This window comes from Spermophilus citellus (assembly GCF_964194105.1).
Source record: "Spermophilus citellus genome assembly, chromosome: 8".
In the NCBI taxonomy this organism is placed as follows: domain Eukaryota; kingdom Metazoa; phylum Chordata; class Mammalia; order Rodentia; family Sciuridae; genus Spermophilus; species Spermophilus citellus.
In genome coordinates, this window is record NC_138189.1 from 128,795,783 (window position 1) to 128,816,101 (window position 20,319).

A 20,319-nucleotide genomic window follows, 5' to 3' on the forward strand; every position below is an offset into this window, starting at 1 on the left:
AAGGGAGGGTGGAAAATTTGGACCAATAATGCAAACTGAAACTCAATTCAGTATGTACTAAACACCAACACGTCCAGGCATTCTTCTAGGTGCTGGGTATTTATCAGCAAACAAGACTGACCATCATCCCTACAGTGGGAGCTCAATTCCATCAGGATGTAGAAGAGATTTAATAGCCAAAACTACTGCTTCTTATCCATGTTGCTTTGTCTTACTGGGGGACACATGGTTGGCATATTGGATCCTGGAGAGCCTGGATCATCTGACCTTGGCCAGCTGTATGTCCCAGCACTCAGAACCGGGCCTTGGGCAAGGTAAGCGCTCAATAACAAATGAGTGAGTGAGTGTATGAGTGAATGAGGCATTTTCCATCTCTCCTTCTCAGGAATCACTGACTCTCTGTCATTTCATCTACAGATGGAAAGGAAAGAAATGACAGAATTCAGATCTCCAGATTAGCAGATGATGCAAAGCTGGGACGCAGAGCAAATGACAAGTGACAGTGAAACTGGATTTCAGAGAATTTGAATCATTTGGGAGAGAGAGTCCGCAGATGGCACATGCTGCTCAGCACAGAAAAATGGGTCACCGCTCCCAGACTAATGACAGTGCAGCCTGAAAGGCCTGTGAGAGGAGCAGAGCGATTGTGCAGCGGCTGGTCGGGAAGGATTCGGGTGGATTATTAGAGACCCTGACCCTGTCATGGCAGCACCCAGGTGACCCACACCTGTGGCAGGAGGGAAAACCAAACTCAACAGGGAATTTTGTACCCACTGGGGCTGTTGACTTTGGTCCTCCCGCCAGAGGAATGAGGGCAGCCCCACCGCACAGCAGAGAGGATTTGGTGAGGCTGGCAGGTGAGCACGATGCTGCTGCCACCCTGGCACCTAAAAATCAGAGCCAGCAGAAAGTCCAGGTCTACCATGCCGGGGTGGCTCTGGGTGGCCACGGCAGCCCTGGGCAGAAAGTCAGCTCATTCCAGCCCCAGTTCTGCTTCCTGAAAAAGGCCCTGACTTCAGTTTCTTCATTAAGATATTAAGATATTTAGGGCTAAGATTGTAAATAAATAAATAAAGATATCATGTCATTTACAAATTTAAAAAAACATTTTTTAAAGATATTAAGTTTTTTGACCCACTTCAGTTTACAGGATTTTAGGGAAAATTGAAAGCATAAAAATAAACCAGAAACTGCCAACCCTCATGCAAAATAAGGCCAACTCAGGAAAGATGAGTAGAATGTAGTGTCATCTTAAGCAAACCAATGGTGTTTTGTGTTTGGGGAAGGGATGGCATTGAATGGGCATTTAAAAAAAATGAGAATCACGAAAGACATTGTTTCCAAAGTTGAAAGTAATACAGCAAAAATTAACTGTAAGGAATGGCTTTTCAAAGCTTGAGGAGTGAAAGTTTCTGAGGTCCAAGTCCTCTCAAGAGGGTAATAAACAGGGCATGGAAATTATCCAGGAAGGTCATCGAAGCCGAACGTGAATGGGTCCAAAATGCACCAACATCTTTTGGAATGAAAGGGACAGAAAGAGTAAGGGAGGGCCAGGGGACCAAGATCAGGGTTTAAAAGGTAACATGTTCTTTTTCTCAAACAACTGTGATCTCTGACATGGGGTGAGCACAGTCAGGCTTATCCTCGCCCCAATAATTCCTGGCAACCCAGCCATGGTATTGGCACAGGTGCTGGCCCTTGGAAAGCGCTCAGCTTTCCTGTGATTTCTCTGCAGCTCTTCAGGACCCATCATCTGTCACTACTTTTATTTCCAGCCTGCCTCTTCCCCTTCTGACCCTTGAGACCCTATGAGGAGGAGGAATAGGGTGTCACTGCAGGCGGAAGCAACTTTCCATATCCACAGAGTGAAAAGCAAAACAACAACAAAATTTACGTGATCCATGCCAGCTGGGGAGTAAAAACTGATAAAGCATCTCTGTTCATAAAGCAAATTCTCCCCGACTGGCACCCAGATTGAAACAGAGGAGGAGCAGGCTCTTCACCTGGGCAAACCTGGGCCCCTGCAAACAGAGCGCCAAAGGGCTCTGAGGATTATGCAAATGAGGGCAGTATTTATACATCTGGGTGATACATCAAGTATCAGAAGGTGTCTCCAGGCATGAGTTACAAGGCCTCTAAAAGCAATGAGTCTTTTATAGGGTTGTAGATAATGGTGATTTTCTGTAAATCCTGCTCCAGTCACACAATAGGCCAAGAGCAATTAACATGAATTAAATGATCCCCAGAAAGAGGTTGCTTTGCTGACACATTGACAACCTCGAAATGCACTTAGCTTACTGACCTTCTTGAGATTGTCTCTTCAGTTGTATCAGGGGCTCCAGGCAGGTCCCTGCTGCCCCAGACTGTTGTGTATGTGCGTGCATGTACACACACACACACACACACACACACACACACACACACACACGTGTGTACCACCACTCAGTTCAAGCACAGTCCTGTAGACCTCCACCCTGAAATGTGTGCATAAGAACTGGTGGAGATTTTATTAACACAAGATTCTGACCCAGTAGGTCGGGGGTGGGCCTGAGACTCTTCATTTTTAACAAGTTCCTGGATGATGCCAAGCTGCTCGTCCTGACACCTTCACTTTGAGAAGGCACATTGTACAAAATCCCTGGAAACATCCCCCAGGTGGGGTGGGGCCAAGTTAGGTGTGGGAGAACAATACAAAACATCCGGCGCATTCCTAAAGTGCTGGCCTTTCTACATGTTTTCATGATCCCCGGGGAACCTGGAATGACTTCGAGATCAGCTGCACTGTCTGCATAATATACTGCTTGCCCATTTCTCACCATTTGTGGGGAACAAATGGGAGACCACAAAAGGAAAGAAATGAGAAAGCACTATATTATGCAAACACTGTAGCTATCTCAAAGTCATCCCAGGTTCTGGAATAACAATCTCTGGTAAAAGCAGAGGAGATGGAAACCAGCTTCTGAGAAAGATGAGTCCAGAAATATCTTCCCCTTCAGGTCCTCTGAGGGGAACCTGCCTTTCGGGTAGACCATCTAGGAAAAGCCATATACACCCCCATTATGAGGAACTTGGAGATGGGCCTTTTTCCAGGATGAAAGAACTAGAGGGCAAAAGAAGAGCTTTAGTGCAGCCAGAATTCCCACCCTTAGGCAAAGGTTTGCCTCTCTGTTTTTACACTGTAGGGAACAAGACAGGAGCTAGATGTAAAGGCTGGCACATGCTTATAACCCCAGTGACTCAGAAGGCTGAGGGGGGAGGATCAAAAATTTGAGGCCAGCCTCAGCTATTTAGTGAAGCCCTTGGCAACTTAGTGAGCCCCTGTCTCAAAATTAAAGATAAAAAGGGCTCAATGGTAAAGCACCCCTGGGTTCAATGCCCGGGACATACAAATAAATGAAGGTTGGTACAGGACCAATAATGTAGGCCAGAGTAGGGAGGGACGGTCTATCCAGGCCCGAAACTCAGTGTGTGTGTGTGGACAGAAGGGGCAGGAAGAATGTGAGTTGTGAGAGCAGTAGGCAGTGGACAAGGGTCAAACATCTGGAAAACAGCCCAAGAAGTGTTGGCAGGGACTTACTGACAATAGAGTGGTGACAGCCATGCAGAGGTGACCCAAGTGGGGCAGCCAGCAGAAAGAAAGAGTGCTCGGTCTGGCTGGGACCAAGAATTCAGAGAAAATCACACAGACGGAAGGAGAGAGAAGTGAGAAATCTGTCAGGGCCCATCCCAGGGAGCAGATGTGAGGTTTGTGGCAGCCCCATAAAAGTGTAGGCCAATCCAGTCATAAAATTATATTATGATATGATAACGACGTGGCTGCAGAAGGCATCAGTAGCAACGTGCTGCCTGTGGAAGGCTTCCATTTTAATTCAGTAATGATGTGACTGAAATTAGAAATGTGCCCCAAAGCCACAGAATGGGGCCTCTCTTCTTTTCTTAAAGTAACCTCAAAGCAATTTTCTGATCCAAAAAAATTCAGGTGTGAAAATTCTGGGAAGGGCAGGAAAAGGGGAGCATTCACTTGGGTGGAGGAGATCTCAGAAAAGGAAGTCACCAAAGAAGCCTGGGAGAGGCCCAAGGATTTTACGCAGAGAACTCCTGGGATTCCTCAGAGACTGGAGTCATCTGACCAAGAAACTTGCCCTTGAGTCTGTGGCCTTTCCTCTTTCTTCTCCCTGACACTTCTCTGCAGCATTTTCAGTGCGACTCAAGCCAAGGCAGCTATTTATAGAGCAAGAGCCATTCTACCACAGGGTGTGGTATTTAATTTAAAGAGACGTCAAAGAGTGAGGGGCAGATGGCAGAGCAGGCAGCATGTCTCGATGACCTTGGTGGGGGCACCTGGTCCCACAGATGCATCCTGAGTGTACAGATCTAGAAATGCACTCTGATGAATGAACCTTCTGATGGAGCTTCCGGGAGAAAAGGATCCACTAATAAGCCAGGTGCCCCAGTGGATCAGTGAGTAGTTAGTGAAATGACACCCAGGAGAGACCCAGGTGATCCTTTCTGGAAAGTTGTTAACTCAAGAGACTCAATTATATATCACAGGTTCACCTAGATATGGAAGATCCTGAACTTGGAAAAAAGAAAAGGGACATGGTCTCAAAACAGCCCTTCCTTAACTCACCCCAAAAGAGAGACCAATTCTTGTCTCTCCTCCTCTTCCTTCCCATAAATTGGATGCAGACCACTCTTCCATTAACACATTTTTCCTTTAACTGGTTATTTTATTGATTTCCCAGGGTTGCTGTACCAAGGTACCACAAACTGTAGCTTAAAAGCAGAAACTCATTGTCTCCTAAATCTGCACAATGGGCATACAACATCAAGGTTTTGGCAGGGCTATGCTCCCTCTGAAAACTGTAGGGAACTCCTTCCTTACCCCTTCCCAGTAATTCTTGGCAATTCCTTAGCTCACAGCTGCAAACTACAGTCTCGGCCTTCATTGTCACAATGACGTCCTCTCAGTCACAATGGACTAGGAGTCTCCCTATCCTATATGATCTCATTGCAACTAATTAAATCTGCATCAACTCTATTTCCAAATAAGTTCACATTCTGAGGTACTGGGGGCTAGATTTCAACTTTTATGGGGGACATAATTTAATTTAATAATTTAACAGTTATTCCACAATGAGGTCCATAAACATTAAGCACCAATTAAGCACCAAAGAACAGAAGTGTTGCAGTTGCCATCAGTAAGACAAATCCCTGCCCTCAAGGATCCCACGTGTTATTGAACTTTATATATACACACACACACACACCACATACATATATACACATACCTACAGGTTGTCCCTCAGTATTTGTGGAAGATTGTTTGCAGGATCACCCATAGATACCAAAACCTGAAAATATATGTATACCCAGGCTCTACCCCAAACCAATTAACTAAAAATCCTTGGAAGAGGACCCAGCAGACTTAGTATATTTTAATAGTTTCCAAGGTATGATGGTTACTTTTATGTGTCAACTTGACTGGACTTCAGGGTGCCCATATTTGATCCAACATTATTCTGGGTGTTTCCATAGGATGTTTTTGGATGAGTTTAACATTTAAAGATATAGACTGGGGCAGAGGAGATAACTTCATTGAAACCTGCGGCTACAGGAGTAAACAGTAACTCAGCAGTCAAACAGAACAAGAAGTAACATGAGCAGCTTCAAAAAGCAAGGAAGAAAAGGAGTACAAACAATGCAGGACAGCCTAAATATTCAGGAGGACCTAGAGTCATCAGAAAAATGGTCATATAAAGAACTCAAGGAACACCTTAGACAGATGGAATGGAACCTTAAAGAGGATACAAGACAGCAAATTCAAGCAGCGAGAGAACACATTGAGAATGAATTACATAAACAGATAAAAGAAGAAGTTGAGCATCTTTAACAGGAGATAGAGATTATAAAAAAGAATCAAACAATAATTCTAGAAATGAAGGAAACGATAAACCAAACTAAAAACTCAATTGAGAGTATCACTAACAGAGTGGAGCAAGTAGAAGCCAGAACGTCAGATAATGAAGACAAAATATATCATCTTGAAAAGAGTCTAGCCAACTCAGAAAGGCTGGTAAAAAATCACGAGAAAAACATCCAAGAGTTATGGGATAACATAAAAAAGCCAAACTTGCGAGTCATCGGGATAGAAGAAGGTACAGAGATTCAAACCAAGGGAATGAGTAACCTGCTGAATGAAATAATTACAGAAAACTTTCCAGAAATAAAAAAGGAAACAGATATACAAATTGAAGATGCATACAGGACACCGAGCACACAAAATCACAGTAGACCAACGCCAAGACACATTGTTATGAAGATATCCAATATACAGAACAAAGAGAAAATATTAAAAGCTACAAGAGAAAGGAGACAGATTACATTCAGGGGGAAACCAATAAGGTTAACAACGGATTTTTCATCACAGACACTGAAAGCAAGAAGGTCATGGAACAATGTATTTCAAACACTGAAAGACAATGGATGCCAACCAAGAATTCTGTATCCAGCAAAATTAAGCTTCAGGTACAACAACGAAATAAAAATCTTTCATGATAAACAAAAGTTAAAAGAATTTGCAGCCAGAAAACCAGCATTGCAAAGCATTTTGAGCAAAACACTACACGAGGAAGAAATGAAAAACAATAACAAAAACCATCAATGGGAAGTACCTCAGTAAAGACAGAGGGCGAGGGAAAAGATAATCATGGAGAAACAAACTAAATTTTTTAAAAAAAGGATAAATAATCAAACATGGATGGAAGTACAAACCATATATCAATAGTAACTCTAAATGTTAATGGCTTAAACTCTCCAATAAAGCGACATAGGCTGGTATCATGGATTAAAAAAACAAATCCAACAATATGCTGCCTCCAGGAGACACATCTGATTGGAAAAGACATACACAGGCTGAAGGTGAAAGGATGGGAAAAAATATACCATGCACACGGTCCTCGTAAGCAAGCAGGGGTGGCCATCCTCATATCGAATAAAATCGACTTCAAGACTAAGTTAATCAAAAGGGATAAAGAAGGTCATTATATACTGTTAAAAGGAACCATTCACCAATAAGACATAACAATTATCAATATTTAAGCACCAAATAATGGTGCTGCAACATTCATAAAACAAATTCTCCTCAAGTTCAAGAATCAAATAGACCACAACACAATAATTATGGGTGACTTCAACGCACCTCTCTCACCATTGGACAGATCCTCCAAACAAAAGTTGAATAAAGAAACTATAGAACTCAATATCACAATCAATAACCTAGACTTAATTGACATATATAGAATATATCAACCATCATCAAATGGATATACTTTTTTCTCAGCAGCACATGGATCCTTCTCAAAAATAGACCATATATTAGGCCATAGGGCAACCCTCAGTAAATATAAAGGGGTGGAGATAATACCATGCATTTTATCTGATCATAATGGAATGAAACTGAAAATCAATGATAAAAGAAGGAAGGAAAAATCCTACATCACATGGAAAATGAACAATATGTTACTGAATGATCAATGGGTTACAGAAGACATAAAGGAGGAAATCAAAAAATTCTTAGAGATAAATGAAAATACAGACACAACATATCCGAATCTATGGGACACAATGAAAGCAGTTTTAAGAGGAAAATTCATCGCCTGGTGGTCATTCCTCAAAAAAAGAAAAAACCAACAAATAAATGAGCTCACACTTCATCTCAAAGCCCTAGAAAAGGAAGAGCAAAACAACAGCAAATGTAGCAGAAGGCAAGAAATAATTAAAATCAGAGCGGAAATCAGTGAAATTGAAACAAAAGAAACTATTGAAAAAATTAACAAAACTAAAAGTTGGTTCTTCGAAAAAATAAATAAGATCGACAGACCTTTAGCCATGCTAATGAAGAGAAGAAGAGAGAGAACTCAAATTACTAACATACGGGATGAAAAAGGCAATATCACAACAGATGCTACAGAAATACAGAAGACAATTAGAAATTATTTTGAAAACCTATATTCCAATAAAATAGAAGATAGTGAAGACATCGATAAATTTCTTCAGTCATATGATTTGCCCAGACTGAGACAGGAGGATACACACAATTTGAACAGACCAATATCAATGGATGAAATTGAAGAAGCCATCAAAAGACTACCAACCAAGAAAAGCCCAGGACCGGGTGGGTATACAGCGGAGTTTTACAAAACCTTTAAAGAAGAATTAATACCAATACTTTTCAAGTTATTTCAGGAAATAGAAAAAGAGGGAGCTCTTCCAAATTCATTCTATGAGGCCAACATCACCCTGATTCCGAAACCAGACAAAGACACCTCAAAGAAAGAAAACTACAGACCAATATCTCTAATGAAACTAGATGCAAAAATCCTCAATAAAATTCTGGCGAATCGAATACAAAAACACATCAAAAAAATTGTGCACCATGATCAAGTAGGATTCATCCCTGGGATGCAAGGGTGGTTCAACATACGGAGATCAATAAACGTTATTCACCACATCAATAGACTTAAAGATAAGAACCATATGATCATCTCGATAGATGCAGAGAAAGCATTCGACAGAGTACAGCATCCCTTTATGTTCAAAACATTAGAAAAACTAGGGATAACAGGAACTTACCTTGACATTGTAAAAGCTATCTATGCTAAGCCTCAGGCTAGCATCATTCTGAATGGACAAAAGTTAAAGGCATTCCCTCTAAAATCCGGAACAAGACAAGGATGCCCTCTATCACCACTTCTATTCAATATAGTTCTCGAAACACTGGCCAGAGCAATTAGACGAAAGAAATTAAAGGCATAAAAATAGGAAAAGAAGAACTTAAATTATCACTATTTGCAGATGACATGATTCTATACCTAGAAGACCCAAAAGGGTCTACAAAGAAACTACTAGAACTAATAAATGAATTCAGCAAAGTGGCAGGATATAAAATCAACACGCATAAATCAAAGGCATTTCTGTATATCAGCGACAAAACTTTTGAAACGGAAATGAGGAAAAACACTCCATTCACAATATCCTCAAAAAAAAATAAAATACTTGGGAATCAACCTAACAAAAGAGGTGAAAGATTTATACAATGAAAACTACAGAACCTTAAAGAGAGAAGTAGAAGAAGATCTTAGAAGATGGAAAAATATACCCTGTTCATGGATAGGCAGAACTAACATCATCAAAATGGCGATATTACCAAAAGTTCTCTATAGGTTTAATGCAATGCCAATCAAAATCCCAACGGCATTTCTTGTAGAAATAGATAAAGCAATCATGAAATTCATATGGAAAAATAAAAGACCCAGAATAGCAAAAGCAATTCTAAGCAGGAAGTGTGAGTCAGGCGGTATAGCAATACCAGATTTCAAACTATATTACAGAGCAATAGTGACAAAAACAGCATGGTACTGGTACCAAAACAGGCGGGTGGACCAATGGTACAGAATAGAGGACACAGAGACTAATCCACAAAGTTACAACTATCTTATATTTGATAAAGGGGCTAAAAGCATGCAATGGAGGAAGGATAGCATCTTCAACAAATGGTGTTGGGAAAACTGGAAATCCATATGCAACAAAATGAAACTGAATCCCTTTCTCTCGCCATGCACAAAAGTTAACTCAAAATGGATCAAGGAGCTTGATATCAAATCAGAGACTCTGTGCCTGATAGAAGAAAAAGTTGGCTCCGATCTACATATTGTGGGGTCGGGCTCCAAATTCCTTAATAGGACACCCATAGCACAAGAGTTAATAACAAGAATCAACAAGTGGAACTTACTTAAACTTAAAAGTTTTTTCTCAGCAAGAGAAACAATAAGAGAGGTAAATAGGGAGCCTACATCCTGGGAACAAATTTTTACTCCTCACACTTCAGATAGAGCCCTAATATCCAGAGTATACAAAGAACTCAAAAAATTAGACAATAAGATAACAAATAACCCAATCAACAAATGGGCCAAGGACCTAAACAGACACTTCTCAGAGGAGGATATACAATCAATCAACAAGTACATGAAAAAATGCTCACCATCTCTAGCAGTCAGAGAAATGCAAATCAAAACCACCCTAAGATACCATCTCACTCCAGTAAGATTGGCAGCCACTATGAAGTCAAACAACAACAAGTGCTGGCGAGGATGTGGAGAAAAGGGTACACTTGTACATTGCTGGTGGGACTTCAAATTGGTGCGGCCAATTTGGAAAGCAGTATGGAGATTCCTGGGAAAGCTGGGAATGGAACCACCATTTGACCCAGCTATTGCCCTTCTCGGACTATTCCCTGAAGACCTTAAAAGAGCATGCTACAGGGATACTGCCACATCGATGTTCATAGCAGCACAATTCACAATAGCTAGACTGTGGAACCAACCCAGATGCCCTTCAATAGATGAATGGATAAAAAAAATGTGGCATCTATACACAATGGAGTACTATGCAGCAATAAAAATGACAAAATCATAGAATTTGCAGGGAAATGGATGGCACTAGAGCAGATTATGCTTAGTGAAGCTAGCCAATCCCTAAAAAACAAATATCAAATGTCTTCTTTGATATAATGAGAGCAACTATGAACAGAGCAGGGAGGAAGAGTAGGAAGAAAAGAGTAACATTAAACAGAGACATGAGGTGGGAGGGAAAGGGAGACAAAAGGGAAACTGCATGGAAATGAAGGGAGACCCTCATTGCTATACAAAATTACATATAAGAGGTTGTGAGGGGAATGGGAAAATAAACAAGGAGAGAAATGAATTACAGTAGATGGGGTAGAGAGAGAAGATGGGAAGGGAGGGGAGGGGGGATAGTAGGGTATAGGAAAGGTAGCAGAATACAACAATTACTAATAGGGTATTATGTAAAATTGTGGATGTATAACCAACGTGATTCTGCAATCTGCATTTGGGGTAAAATTGGGGGTTCATAACCCACTTCAATCTAATGTATGAAATATGATATGTCAAGAGCTTTGTAATGTTGTGAACAACCAATAAAAAAAAAGGAACTGGTAAAAAAAAAAAAAGATATAGACTGGATAAAGCAGACAGACCTTTCCAGTGTGAGTGGGCCATATCCAATTAGTTGAAGGCCTGAATAGAAAATAAAGGCTGATCCTCCCCCGAAATAAGAAGGAATTCCTCCTGCCTTACCGTCCTTGAGCTGGAACATAGTTTTTTTCTGGCTTCAAATTTCAACTGAAATATTGGCTCTTCATAGGTCTTAAGCTCTGCTGATCTTTGAACTGGAAAGACTCTAGCTTATTTATTGCAGATGTTTGGCCTTGTCAGCCTCCATAATCATGTGAGTCAATTCCTTATAATAAATCTCTTTATATGTTTATATATGTCATATATATCTTATATATGTAGGATAAATGCTTATATATCACATATTTAGATCATATGTATATGTGTATGTATGTGTGTATGTGTGTGTATATGTGTATGTGTGTGTTTCTCTGGACGATCCAACTAATACACCAGGTGTTTATAATATGCAAACAACATTAAGAACCACTGACCTCTAATACACAGTAAGAAAATGATTAATTCTGCCTGGAGAGGAGACTTCACAACAGCCATTGCCAAGCAGATGGGGACAGAGGAAAGACTATTAACAAGGAGAACAAAGAAGAGAGGGTGAGAAAAAGGAAGGAGCAATTGCAGAGGAAGCTAAGATGGACAGGTTGAGCCCTGACTCTGCCCAGCTGCAAGTGGCAAGGTTTAGTAACATAGGGAGCTATTGACAAGCTTTGGTCAAGGGAGTGATGTACCATTTCTGCATTTTAGGAAGAGAAATCTGAAACCCGTAGAGAAGAGGGGAGGAAAGATTGAAAGTAAGGTAGACCAATAAGAATACCAGTGTAAAAGTCTACTATGGACTCAATGTTTATATCTTCCCCAAATCCACATGTGGAAGTCCTAACCCTCAATGTGATGATATTAGGAAATGGGGCCCTTGGAATATAATTAGGTTTAGGTGAGGTCAAGAGAATGAGATCTTTATGATGGTATTAATGCCCCAGCAGAAAAAGGAAAAGATACCAGAACTTCCTGTCTCCTCCTTGTGAGGACACAGCCAGAAAGCCACTGTCTGCAATTCAGGACCCCCCACCAAGAACCAAGCAAGAGATACTGCAGTCCTGGACTAGAGGGAAGCAGGGAGGTTGTGTGTGTATGTGTGTATGTGTGTGTGTGTGTGTGTGTGTGTGTGTGCTAGAGCTAGAATAAACAGAATTTTGGCATGTAGACTTGGGAAATAAGGAGGAGATGTCAAATATAACTTCAAAGTTCCTAATTTGGGTGACTGAGATGATGGTGGTGTTAAGATTGGGAACACAGGAGGAGAAACAGATTTTGTGGAGGATGTAAGGAGTTTTTGTACCCTTAAATTTGAGATGCCACAGGACATTTGCTAAGAGGTATCCAGTGAGCTGATAAAAATAGATGTTTGGCCCTCAATAAAGAGGTTGTACTCTTTGTTAAAAAAAAAAAAAGTTTAGGGATAACCAGAATATAAGTGATAACAGAATTCATGGGAGTAGGTAGGATGATCTAGGAAGAATATAAAAAGGGCTGGAAATAGGAGCCCAGGTACTTAACTGTTTAAGGGACACATGAGGTGAAGGAAGTTATCAGAGGCTACAAAATAGCAATTAGTGAAGCAGAGAAAAACTGGTGAGAATGGTATGATGGAAGTCTTCTGAGGCAGAGTCCAATCAGAAAATAGAAACCACACATTCAAAACAGGGGTGTTTAGTATGAAGAATTATTAAGCCATGATCCTATCATGGCGAGTAACTATAAAGATGGGAAACACTAAAGTTTATCCCCAAACTGAAGAATATCCAAGGAGGGACATACTTGAAAGGTAATTTCAGAACTCACTGCGAAATGTGTTAAGTAGAAAAGAATCATGTTTCCAAGCAGTTAAAGGGGGATGGATTTGGTATTTGCCAAATAATAATATATATAAAATAAAGTGAATTATTGACACATCAACTATTTCAAAGATATCCAGTAATTAAATGGAGAGAGGGTGGTATGGTTGTGGAGGAGAAGGACAGGAAGAGAAAGTAGGGTAAATTCTTGGCCATCCTGGTATAAGCAGTAAATAACCCAAAATATCATATTTTATTTTAAAACAACTATGAATGTATCATGGAGCATAAGGAAAGATTGGCACAAAATCTAAAAATTTAAAGGGAGAACAGAAGAAGTGTTTTCGATTACCTTTGGAGTCCAGACACCTGCATTCTTCTCCTCTGCCACTAGGGGCACTGCGGTGGGAAAGTCTGAGCATCTGGGCTCCCAGAACTTCTGAAAAAAGCAAATTCATCTGCATGAGAAAGTATTTGGAAATCTCAGCTGAACAAACTACTCCATGGGGGTCTAAATTCCAAACTAGAGAAATCTAGATAATCCACTGAATTTTTTTTTAATGAAAAAGTAAGATTTGGAAAGAAATTTGGCAGGACTCATACTTTTTAATTCTCAGCATTTCCTTATTTATTTAGAGGAAGATTATGTGATTATGTAAACAACTTTTTCTACTATAAGCTGATAAAGGGAAAGAAACATCCTTTCATGGACCAGAGTGTGTGGCACTCTGGCCCTTTGTCGAGTCATCCCAGTGACTCTTTTGGATCAGGACTGACCTAGTATACTTTGTCTAAAAATACAGCATATCCTGCCCCTCTGAGGCCTGATTATTGAAAATGGGTCCCTAACATTGCAAAACCTTTTGCTCTAGAAAACAGACAAGTCTCCTTAGCTTGTCACTTCCTTAGGGGAAGGTCCAATCATTCACATAGTCCCTATGGCTGGCAACCATCAGGTTTCCTCTCAGGGGCCGGCTGGATCTCTAAAATTCTCTCCATCTCCAAGGGTATCAGGGTCTTCAAAAGGATTGCTAGAAGGAACATTCTGCCTCACCTATTGTGACAGTTCATTGCATTGATGGCTTCCAAAGAAACACCTCTCCTGGTATACACACACACACACACACACACACACACACACACGCACACGGCAGTCATGCCTTCTTGAACTTTCCTCTGGGCTAGAACTTCGACTTGCTTTAACCAGGAGAATATGGTAGAAATGCAATTTCTACTTATGCGTTCTTGGGAGCTCTGGAGTGCTAAGAAAGATGTCCAGCTTCTCTGCTGGAGAGATCATTAGGAGAAGGCAAGATCCTGAGTCACCCGGGAAGAGTGGAGAGAGGCCCAAGCTGACCAAGCGCACAGCTGTCTGCTAGCTAAATGCAGTCCTATGAGTGATCATTGGCAAGGTCAGCAAAAGAACCATCCAGTTGAGCTCAGCCCTAATTGCAGAATCTTGAGCAAATAAAGCAGTTGTTTTAGGCCATCAAGTTTTAGGGTGGTTTGTTTCACAGGAATATTCAGCAGGGAAGGAGGGAGAATATAATTATGAATGACCCTATGAAACAGAAGTTGGCAAGAGTTGTACAATATGTCAAGGGTCTGACTTTTTTCTTTATGACGTGACAAAATGTGGTGTTGCTAATTTTCCCCAATCTATAACTGTGTTAATCATGTCTTTTTATTCTGTATTTTGGATGCTTTAACATCTTGGGTCTTATGGACCCTTGAGGGATTGCCCCCTCCCAGGGTTAGAGTGCTCCTTTCATATAAATCAACCAATCCAGAGCCCACATCCCAACCACATTCTGTACTTGGCTATCACACTCTGTGCTTCTGTTTACCTGCCCTAGTCTGTCTGTCCCAGGACCAAGTACCAGACAACTAGGAACATGCCCTATGTACCAGAGACCAACGAAATCATTCAAATTAGCCAATCCTAAACCTTATTTTTCCTTACCTATTTCCTTTGCAGAAACCACAATAAAAGCTTCCAACCACATTTCACATTTTCACCTGCTCCCTTGGCCTTCTGACCAAATTCAGTACTTTTCCTTGTGTCCCTCCCTCCAATAGTGTGTCATAGCCCCTTCTCTTAGTACCTGGGAACATAGCAAACTATCTCTTACGACAGTTGTCTCCTGATCTGTGAACTTTGTCCTACTTGAATAAGAAAATCTATTTTTTAAAACAAGAACTTGTGAGTACAAATAAGTGGACAAATCCTATAGCAAGTTTGACTTCCTCAGGTGCCTAAGATAGAAAAGCAGAGGTGACAGGGAAGGACATATTGTTATATTGTGCCACAAAAAATAATAACTACCATTTTGAATGTTCCCATTAGTTCTCAAGACAGCTTCCAGAAATACATTTCATTGTCCCCATTATCCAGAAGTGAAAATCAATGCATACCTTAAATAAAAAGCCACCCATGTAAATAGGATTCCAACCCAGTTTTGTTTTAATCCAAATGTAGAATGTGCTTTTTTCCTGATTGTCCCAATAATTTTTGGTAGGCTCACCAATGTTTTCTGGTCTTTCCTATAAGTTATACAAAGCCTTTGTAAGTTTTCTATATTGAGTTTTTGAACAAATGAACTTTGCATTTTTAATCACTTTTTCTGATTATAAAAGTGGTCATTCTCATTAACAATTTGAAATACAGAAAAGAAATTGAATTCACTCAGACACTCAGAGATAACCATTATCAACACTTCAGTGTGTGTCCTTCTATTCAGATTAAACTCACCATCTCTTATAACCCACTTTAAAAAAATACTTTTTTTAGTTGTAAATGAACACAATATCTTTATTTATTTATTTATTTTTATGTGGTGCTGAAGATCAAACCCAGTGCCTCTCACATTCAAGGCAAGCATTCTACCACTGAGCCACAACCCCAGCCCATGACCCACTTTTAACCCAAAAATATACTACGAGCATTTTACTACTTTTTAACCTAACTTTCCATTGTTAGCATAGAAATTATTCCTGATGCTTTTTGTTGTTGGGCATGGTAGCACATGCCTATAATTCCAGCAGCTTGGGAGGCTGAGGCAGGAGGATTGCAAGTTCAAAGCCAGCCTCAGCAACTTAGCAAGGTCCTAAGTAACTCAGTGAGACCCTGTCTCTAACTAAAATACAAAACAGGGCTGGGGATAGGAATATGACTCAGTGGTTGAGCACTCCCAGATTCACTCCTCAGTACAAACAATACACACACACACACATATGTGTGTATATATACATATGTAATTATATATGTATATATACATATATATTTCTAATGTTTTGCTATTAAAGTATTCTCACATGTCCTTATATTTCTTTGTGAGCACCTCTGATTAATATTTTAGGATAAACTCCCAGATGTAGAATTGCCCAAATAATATTCACATATTTATGACTTTTGATACTTATTTGTCCAGCTTCCCTCCAAAAATGTTATACCTCCTCCATCTACCCCAGAATCTTTTTGAATCTTTGTTAACATAAAATAGTTTATCACTAGACATTGCTCTCTGTGTGTGCACACAAGTGTGTGCAAACATGCGTGTGCATGTGTGATTAAAACACACACAGGGTCCTTTCCATGTAAAATATAAGCAAAGTATAGTCTTTGATTAATACATGTAATTGGTAAATACAGAGACTCCTTAGACTCAGAATTTTTCTTCCAAAATAAAAATATCTCTCAAAAAAGCTTGCTGACCTAATAGTGGAGTGACTATTGTATATTCAGTCACTCAGAACTATGACACCTGACTACCAATATCGCTTAGATGACAGGCTTATATGCATCCTTCAAAATCTATTCAGATTATAGGAAACTTATACAGTAAGTCCAGAGAGGAGGCCAGTAACAGTGTGACCTACTTCTATAAAGGAAGTGTGTCTGGAAGAGGTGGCATTTTATCTGATTCTAAAGAACTAGAGAGATGTGCAGTCCCAGAATGCAAATAGAAGACTGCTTCATTTCTCTGCACCACATAGGCAAAGGAATATGCTTCTTACCTGGCATGATCTCAAGTGTCCTCCAAACACATTCATGCTCTCAAATGTCACCTTCCTCATTCTGGCCTTTTGTCATGTGCCCTAAAGTCTGAGTAGTAACACCTCAGGCTTCAAGCTGAAAGGTCCCTGTTAAAATGCAAATAGATGAGCCAGAAGGGCTAACACCTTACCCCATTAGCAGCTTTAACAATTCGGCTCAAATGAGTCTATCAAATGCTTCTTAGTCACCTAAAAAGGCCCCACAGAAATGAGACCTGAATATGTGATACTATTCAGGGCCAAAGTCAGGGTAGAGTGGTAAGAAGTATCTTGGATGACCTGGGGACAGAAAGACCACTCTGATGACAGAAGGGACAACATAGAACTTTTTTTTTTTTTTTTTTAAAGAGAGAGTGAGGGGAGAGAGAGAGAGAGAGAGAATTTTAATATTTATTTTTTAGTTATCGGCGGACACAACATCTTTGTTTGCATGTGGTGCTGAGGATCGAACCCGGGCCTCGCTGCATGCCAGACGGGCGCGCTACCGCTTGAGCCACATCCCCAGCCCCAACATAGAACATTTTTGAGGATGCTGAGGTGAGAAGCTTCAAAGAAAGTGGTCAGTGGGGTCCAGGCAATGAATGGGACTTGTACTGAAACACTGAGTCCCTTTCTCTGCTGGTTTCCTAACCACACTGGTATGTAGTTTCTATTCTCCACCAATAACAGAACTTTCAGCAACAATATTACTCTAGGTTGCCACACCATGCCCCACTGTACTCCAGGTGTACACAGGTAAGTATCAGAGGCAGGCCCAGCACACTCTTGGTGGCATCCATTAACAAGCCACGAGCTCTGTGGATAGCAACGAGGAGATTTATGTGTGCTGAAGGAAGGTACTAAATATAATGGCCTCTTCACTGGCACATGGTTATGGTACTATTATGGCTTTCCCTTCATGCCTGTCACTGGATTATGGTAATTTTTTTCTAGTCATGGGTTTTAATCAGAGTTGAAGTCTCTAAGTTACTGACAGCTCGGGAGATTGACTTCACACTGTCACAAAATCATAACACAAGCAGAAAGCTTGAGGCTCTCACAAGCCTCCTCCCGCCAATTAGAAACAAAGCAACTTTCTTTTTTTTTCTTTTTTTTTTATTGTTGGTCGTTCAAAACATTACATAGTTCTTAATATATCATATTTCACAGTTTGATTCAAGTGGGTTATGAACTCCCATTTTTACCCCGTATACAGATTGCTGTATCACATCGGGTTCCTTTCCCAGGCTTCACACAAAAGGGGAGGGAGGCAGAGGACACCCACACCCCTCCTCCTCCTCCCAAGGTTCAAAGCAAGAAACAATGATCCTGGCAAAGGCAGTCCAAGAAGCAGATATTGCAATTTAGCTAATGGTCTCTACAGGAAGCTAGAAATCATTCCTTTGACATGCTTTGGTACTTATGCAGCATCAGGCCTTGTTCAGTCCTCCTGACCTTGCAGTAGCTCTTCACAGAGTTGTCTATGGTCACTAGTTTAAATAACCACAGCAAACCCTGAGAAGTGGGCCCTGTAGCCTTGGCCTTGAGACAGAGCCAATGGCCCCTGTGGCCTTGGCTTCTTGTCACCACATGTAATGGAAAGTCCCTCCTGACCAAATGGAACCCCAGCTGTGAGGCAACTAGGATGAAGTCAGGTATTAGGTAGAGGTCAGTAAACCTTTCCTGTCACCATGGAGAAGTAACAGGAGACTGCAGTACTAACCCTTGATGAACCCTAGATAATTCTCCTGGTTGCCATGAGGGTCTTTCCACTTCCTCCAATGGCAACCTGTCTCCCTCCCCAGTATAGTTGTCCTTAGGAATCTCATGGCCAGCATAAATTGTTCCGGCATCTAACTTCGGTTAGTCCTTTACATCCATCCAAACCCTTAATTGCCTGAGGTCCTGTTCTCCAATAACTATCACAGAAAGAGATGCCCTGAATAGATTGGCAAACAGGCAGTTGGACCATGGGTGTAGCTCAGTGGTAGAATGTGTGCCTACTATGTGCATGAGGCCCTGGGCTCGATCCTCAGAAGCACGCACACAAGAACACACAAAGACAGCCATGGGTTATGGGGCAACAATAATTCTAAAATCTCATGCTAAAACAGGGGTTTCTCATTCATGTTGCATATTTATCTCAAGTTGCCAAGGGGCTGCTCCATAGTCTGGTGGCCCAGACCACCACCAGTATCCCAGGACACCATCTTTAACTTATCATTCCTATGGGGGGAAAAAGGCACTAGAATCTTATTCTTGCAGTTAAATGAACTGGCTCAGAAATTATAATTATTACTTCTACTCTCAATTCATTGACCATAATTAGTCACATGATCTCATCCAACTGAAAAGGGATCAGAAAGGGAGCCATGGGGGATGAAGTCCCCAAAGATTCACTTTTCTGCAAAAATATTTGGTGAGTTGCATAAATGACTAACAGTGAGCATGACATGTTTATTTTACACTATGAAGAAAAATGAAGATATGCAGAATAAAAAGTTACCCCTCTCAGTGGTCTTTGCTAGTACAATGAAGCTTATTGTGTTCAATTCTCTAGCTATAGGCAGGAATGACCAGATAATGGGAGGTGCGGGGGGGACCTCTCTCTCCAATTCATACCCATATTTGTTTGATTCACTCATAGTTCTCAAAGTGGTTTGCCAGAGTGAATCCAAAATTCTACAAATATGTGAAGATGATGAAAAGGATGGGTGAGAATGTGTACAAAGAGTATGTGAAACAATTTAAATTAGGGAGAAAAAATTAGAAGCCAAGACAGGAATCTGTATGGGAGAAAGAGCTGATGAAAATGGAGCTGGACAAGGATAATCTTTGCTGCTGGCTGCTAGCTTTCTGGAAGCATAAAAACAAAAACCAGTGTGCAGATTATTGCATCAGCCTGAACAAGGCAGTGAAGGACTAGAGCAGAGTTTGAAAGAAAGAGACATCTCAGATCACGGTGGAGGGAGGCATAATTTATGCAAAGAAGCAATGACATGTGGAAAAATGGAGATGCTTGTTGTGCTTAGACCCAGGAGAAGAGCTGAGATTTAGTGGGAAGCCTTGAAATGGTAGCAGGAAGTTGGGTTTCAGAAAATGGAAGGGCAGAAGAATCTTATTGTTGTATCCTTGCAAATACTATGTATGTGCTCAGGGCGAAAATCTGCAAAGGGAAAAGCAAACCTCAAAAATGCCAATGATGTAGTGTCGAGCATCCATCACCAGAGCAAGAGTAGGAGGGAGGAGAAATCTCAAGGATCTTTGTGGACCGAGATAGCAATTCCAGGGAAATGGCACTGTAAGGGGATCCCACACGCAATCTGTCAGCAAATTCTGTTGGCTTTACCTTCAATGCATAACCAGAAGGAGACTCATCTCACTACCTCCACCTT

At 40.8% G+C, this 20,319-nt stretch overlaps 1 long non-coding RNA gene across 2 annotated transcripts in view; it reads right to left on the reverse strand.

Annotated features, from left to right (window-relative positions):
* Positions 1-20,319, reverse strand: part of LOC308654999 — a 109,414-nt gene that overhangs the window by 47,216 nt on the left and 41,879 nt on the right. For both annotated transcript variants that reach the window (XR_014023364.1, XR_014023365.1), the window contains exon 2: positions 13,242-13,328. This is a non-coding gene — a long non-coding RNA (uncharacterized lncRNA). The remainder of the gene's footprint in view (positions 1-13,241; positions 13,329-20,319) is intronic.